Source organism: Anomaloglossus baeobatrachus, chromosome 5 (assembly GCF_048569485.1).
Source record: "Anomaloglossus baeobatrachus isolate aAnoBae1 chromosome 5, aAnoBae1.hap1, whole genome shotgun sequence".
NCBI lineage: Eukaryota > Metazoa > Chordata > Amphibia > Anura > Aromobatidae > Anomaloglossus > Anomaloglossus baeobatrachus.
In genome coordinates, this window is record NC_134357.1 from 392,034,135 (window position 1) to 392,040,134 (window position 6,000).

The window sequence follows — 6,000 nt, forward strand, 5'->3', positions numbered from 1 at the left end:
ATCGAGCTCTGGCGGCGGACGCCTCAGTTCAACATTGGTCGCAGATTGGCCGAGGAGGTCGGGGTTCCCGGATCTGTGGTACCTCACGGTAGGCCAACCGTGGCCACTACCAGACCGACCAGACTTGCTGTTTCAAGGGCCCTTTTTTCCATCTGAACTCTGCGGCCCTGAACATGACGGTGTAGCCATTGAGTCCTGGATCCTAGCGTCTTCAGGATTATCTCAGGAGTGGTTGTCACCATGATGCAGGCCAAGAAGCCAACGTCCGCCAAGATCTACCACAGATCGTGGAAGATATTCTTATCTTGGTGCTCTGCTCAAGGAGTTTCTCCCTGGCCATTTGCATCGCCTATTTTTCCTTCCTTCCTACCATCTTGGTTGGAAAATAGTTGGTCGCTCAGCTCCCTTAAAGGACAAGTCTCAGCGCTATCTGTATTTTTTCAGAAACGCCTAGCCGACTTCCGCAGGTATGCACGTTTCTGCAGGGAGTTTGTCTTCTCATCACTCCATACAAGCGGCCATTAGAGCTCTGGAGTCTGAACAAGGTTCTAATGACTCTCTTGAAGCCGCCTTTCGGGCTTTTGAAAGTTGTTTCCCTTTCCGTATTTCACAGAAAGTGGCCTTTCTAGTAGCGGTCACGTCTCTTCAGAGAGTGTCCGAGCTAGCAGCGCTGTCATGCAAATCTCCATTCCTGGTCTTCACCAGGACAAGGGGGTTCGGCGTCCGATTCCGGACTTTCTCCCTAAGGTGGTATCCCACTTTCATCTCAATCAAGATATCACCTTACCTTCTTGTGTCCTCATCCAGTCCATCAATTTGAAAAGGATTTGCATCTGTTGGATCTGGTGTGAGCACTCAGGATCTACATTCCCGCACGGCACTCCTGTGCCGCCCGGATGCACTCTTTGTCCTTGTCGCTGGTCAGCGTAAGGGGTCGCAAGCTTCCAGATCCACCCTGACTCGGTGGCTCAAGGAACCAATTCTTGAAACCTACCGTTCTGCTAGGCTCCCGGTTCCCTCAGGGCTGAATGCCCATTCTACCAGAGCCGTGGGTGAGTCCTGGGCATTACGGCACCAGGCTACGGCTCAGCAGGTGTGCCAGGCACCTACCTGGTCGAGTCGGCACACTTCTACCAAGCATTATCAGGTGCATACCTACGCTTCGGCAGACGCCAGCCTAGGTAGACAAGCCCTTCAGGCGGCGGTGGCTCACCTGTACGAAAGGGGCCGTTTTACGGCTCTATTACGAGGTATTATTTTACCCACCCAGGGATTGCTTTTGGACGTCCCAATTGTCTGGGTCTCCCAATGGAGCGACAAAGAAGAAGGGAATTTTGTATACTTACCGTAAATTCCTTTTCTTCTAGCTCCAATTGGGAGACCCAGCGCCCGCCCTGTTTTCTTAGGGTTTTTTTCGGTACACATGTTGTTCATGTGAATGGTTGCAGTTCTCCGATGTTTCTTCGGATTGAATTGGTCTTTAAACCAGTTATTGGCTTTCCTCCTTCTTGCTTTTGCACTAAACTGGTGAGCCAGTGATCCCACTGGGGGTGTATAGCCAGAAGGGGAGGGGCCTTACACTTTTGAGTGTAATACTTTGTGTGGCCTCCGGAGGCAGTAGCTATACACCCAATTGTCTGGGTCTCCCAATTGGAGCTAGAAGAAAAGGAATTTACGGTAAGTATACAAAATTCCCTTCTTTTTTCTTCGGCGCTCCATTGGGAGACCCAGACGATTGGGTGTATAGCACTGCCTCCGGAGGCCACACAAAGCATTACACTAAAAAGTGTAAGGCCCCTCCCCTTCTGGCTATACACCCCCCGTGGGATCACGGGCTGCTCAGTTTTCAAGCTTTGTGCGAAGGAGGTCAGACATCCACGCATAGCTCCACTGTTTAGTCAGCAGTAGCTGCTGACTATATCGGATGGAAGAAAAGAGGGCCCATACTAGGGCCCCCAGCATGCTCCCTTCTCACCCCATTCCTATTGGCGGTGTTTGTTAAGGTTGAGGTACCCATTGTGGGTACGGAGGCTGGAGCCCACATGCTGCTTTCCTTCCCCATCCCCCTGAGGGGCTCTGAGGAAGTGGGATCTTACCGGCCCCCAAGCCCTGAGGCCGGGCTCCATCCACAGACCCGTAGAACCTGCTGGATACGGAGCTGGGTACCGTTCAGGGACAAGGCCCTGCAACATTCAGGTACTCTGTGTCCCCGTATGGACATTCACATCCCGGGCGTAGAAAACTGGGAAGCAGACTTCCTCAGTCGCCAGGGTATGGACGCAGGGGAATGGTCCCTTCACCCGGACGTGTTTCAGGAAATCTGTCGCCGCTGGGGGGTGCCGGACGTCGACCTAATGGCGTCGCGGCACAACAACAAGGTCCCGACGTTCATGGCGCGGTCTCGCGATCAAAGAGCTCTGGCGGGAGACGCCTTAGTGCAAGATTGGTCGCAGTTCCGGCTCCCTTATGTGTTCCCACCTCTGGCACTCTTGCCCAGAGTGCTACGCAAGATCAGATCCGATTGCAGCCGCGTCATACTCGTCGCCCCAGACTGGCCGAGGAGGTCGTGGTACCCGGATCTGTGGCATCTCACGGTCGGCCAACCGTGGACACTACCAGACCGACCAGACTTACTGTCCCAAGGGCCGTTTTTCCATCGGAATTCTGCGGCCCTGAACCTGACTGTGTGGCCATTGAGTCCTGGATCCTAGCGTCTTCAGGATTATCCCAAGGAGTCGTTGCCACCATGAGACAGGCTAGGAAGTCCACTTCTGCTAAGATCTACCACAGAACGTGGAGGATTTTCTTATCCTGGTGCTCTGCACAAGGAGTATCCCCCTGGCCATTCGCGTTACCTACTTTTCTTTCCTTCCTGCAATCTGGGTTGGAAAAGGGCTTGTCGCTCGGCTCCCTTAAAGGGCAAGTCTCGGCACTATCCGTGTTTTTTCAGAAGCGTCTAGCACGACTTTCTCAGGTGCGCACGTTCCTGCAGGGGGTTTGTCATATCGTCCCTCCGTACAGGCGGCCGTTAGATCCATGGGATCTAAACAGGGTACTAGTTGCTCTCCAGAAGCCGCCCTTCGAGCCTCTGAGGGATGTTTCACTTTCTCGTCTCTCACAGAAAGTGGCCTTTCTAGTGGCGGTCACGTCTCTTCGGAGAGTGTCTGAGCTAGCAGCGCTGTCATCCAAGGCTCCCTTCCTGGTGTTCCACCAGGACAAGGTAGTGCTGCGCCCCATTCAGGAGTTTCTCCCTAAGGTGGTATCCTCTTTTCATCTTAATCAGGATATCTCCTTGCCTTCCTTTTGTCCTCATCCAGTTCTTCGGTATGAAAAGGATTTACATTTGTTAGATCTGGTGAGAGCACTCAGAATCTACATTTCCCGCACGGCGCCCCTGCGCCGCTCGGATGCACTCTTTGTCCTTGTCGCTGGTAAGCGCAAAGGGTCGCAGGCTTCCAAAGCCACCCTGGCTCGATGGATCAAAGAACCAATTCTTGAAGCCTACCGTTCTGCTGGGCTTCCGGTTCCATCAGGGCTGAAGGCCCACTCTACCAGAGCCGTGGGTGCGTCCTGGGCATTACGACACCAGGCCACGGCTCAACAGGTGTGCCAGGCAGCTACCTGGTCGAGTCTGCACACTTTCACCAAACATTATCAGGTGCATACCTATGCTTCGGCGGACGCCAGCCTAGGTAGAAGAGTCCTGCAGGCGGCAGTTACCTCCCCGTAGGGGAAGGCTGTCTTTGCAGCTCTAACATGAGGTATTTCTTTACCCACCCAGGGACTGCTTTTGGACGTCCCAATCGTCTGGGTCTCCCAATGGAGCGCCGAAGAAGAAGGGAATTTTGTTACTTACCGTAAATTCCTTTTCTTCTAGCTCCTATTGGGAGACCCAGCACCCGCCCTGTTGTCCTTCGGGATTGTTGGTTTTTTTTCGGGTACACATGTTGTTCATGTTGAACGGTTTTCAGTTCTCCGATATTACTTCGGAGTGAATTTGTTTAAACCAGTTATTGGCTTTCCTCCTTCTTGCTTTAGCACTAAAACTGAGCAGCCCGTGATCCCACGGGGGGTGTATAGCCAGAAGGGGAGGGGCCTTACACTTTTTAGTGTAATGCTTTGTGTGGCCTCCGGAGGCAGTGCTATACACCCAATCGTCTGGGTCTCCCAATAGGAGCTAGAAGAAAAGGAATTTACGGTAAGTAACAAAATTCCCTTCTTTCTTTTTATGAGTGGGGGATCTTTGGGGGATGTGAGGTGCAGGTGAGAGGTTTTTCTGTTTTTTTTTTTTCCTTAATTTCTTATGGTGTTTCTGCCTGGGGGGTGGGGGAGGGAAATTTACCACTGAATTAAAAGCTCCAGAGAGAGAGAAAACCAGATCTGCAGACACAATAATCACTTTAAAAATGTTTTTGGTATTTTTTGACTTAGAATTTTCCACATAAAGAAAAGCAAAAAATACCTCCATGTGAACATACTCCCAAAGTTGTAACACTTTCTACTCCATCTGTCAGTGCATGTAACTAAACATGGCTTCATTACACAGAATAGTCCCAAATACAGGCTGTTAGATAGACCTCAGCTGTTCTCTGGTCGTCACATTCAGGAGAGGGGCCTTTTTTTTTTTTTTTTTCCCCTTCCCTACTAAATGGGTGAGCAGATGAACAGGTGCCAGTTTACATGCCCTGCTCCTAATCTGAATGTGTCTACTGGCGTCTATAAAGTGGAGGATTTCAGTTTCTCCAGTCTTCAGTCTTGAAGACGTATGTGTCATATATGAATTTTGTGCTTTATTTGTAGGAGGTATTCTGTGCCTTCTGGTCCATCTGGGTCATATTTAGTCACAAAGATTATTTTTTTTATATATTTATTCATTCTAAAAACATGAAACTTCGATGCAAATAACATTTCTACAGAAAAAAAGATCAGTAGAACAGAGCTTTTCAATGTTACATGGTATCTATCTATCTATATATGAGCCGTTGTGATTACTTGTGGTTATTCGCTAATCCCGCCCCCGCACATTACCATACGGAGCCTCCACCCCCCACTAATTACACACGCGGCTCCGCCGCCCTGCACATTACACACGCAGCTTTGCCCCCCCGCACATTACACATAGTTCTGCTACATCCACACTCTCAGGCTGGAGTCACACTTGCGATTAACTCGCACGAGTGCAATGCGAGAAACTCTCACGTTGCACTCGGACCCATGTTAATCAATGGGGCAGCTCCCATCTTCTAATTTTTTTGCTGCGTTTTGGTGAGTTTCTCATGCAAGTCTATGGGTGTGTTAAAAAAAAGGATTGCACATGTACCATCCTAGTGACATCCGTTTTTTTTTCAATAAATTTCTATCATGTAGCAGAGAACACTGTAAATGCTCCTGTACATGACTAAATGAGTAACAACTGCTGAGGAAAAAAACGGATAGCACACTGATGAAAAGTGAGAAAAAAATCTCCCTACTTTCTGGCATGAGATTCGGCCCGATTTTACACTCGCAAGTATGATTCCTGCCTCAATCCCTCCTTACACCACACACAAACTTCACGTCATCCAGCACCATGACAACCAGCACAGCAGAGGACTGCATACACTGAGGAACTGATCATGTGACCCCCTGACTCCTCCCCTCCATGTGACATCATCACAGGTCCTGTAAGCACAGAGACAAATCCTGTTGTGTACATTGCACACTTGGGGGGAGAGCTGTATACAAGGGAGATGATCTGCATATCTTTAGGGGGAGGAGAGCTGTATACCCTTGAGCTAAGTGTTAGCTGGCTGAGAACAGCTAGTCATTATATAGCACTGTTACATGAAAATATTACAAATTTGTTGCCTCTTTCAAGGATTTTATTTTTTTTTTTTATTCATACAAACCAATATAACTCTGGAAAAGTGACATGGGTCTCCCCGAAAGAAATCCAACAAAATCTGTGCTCCAAAATCCAAACGTCCCCTCCATTCTAAGCCCCACAGTGTGCCTAAGCCA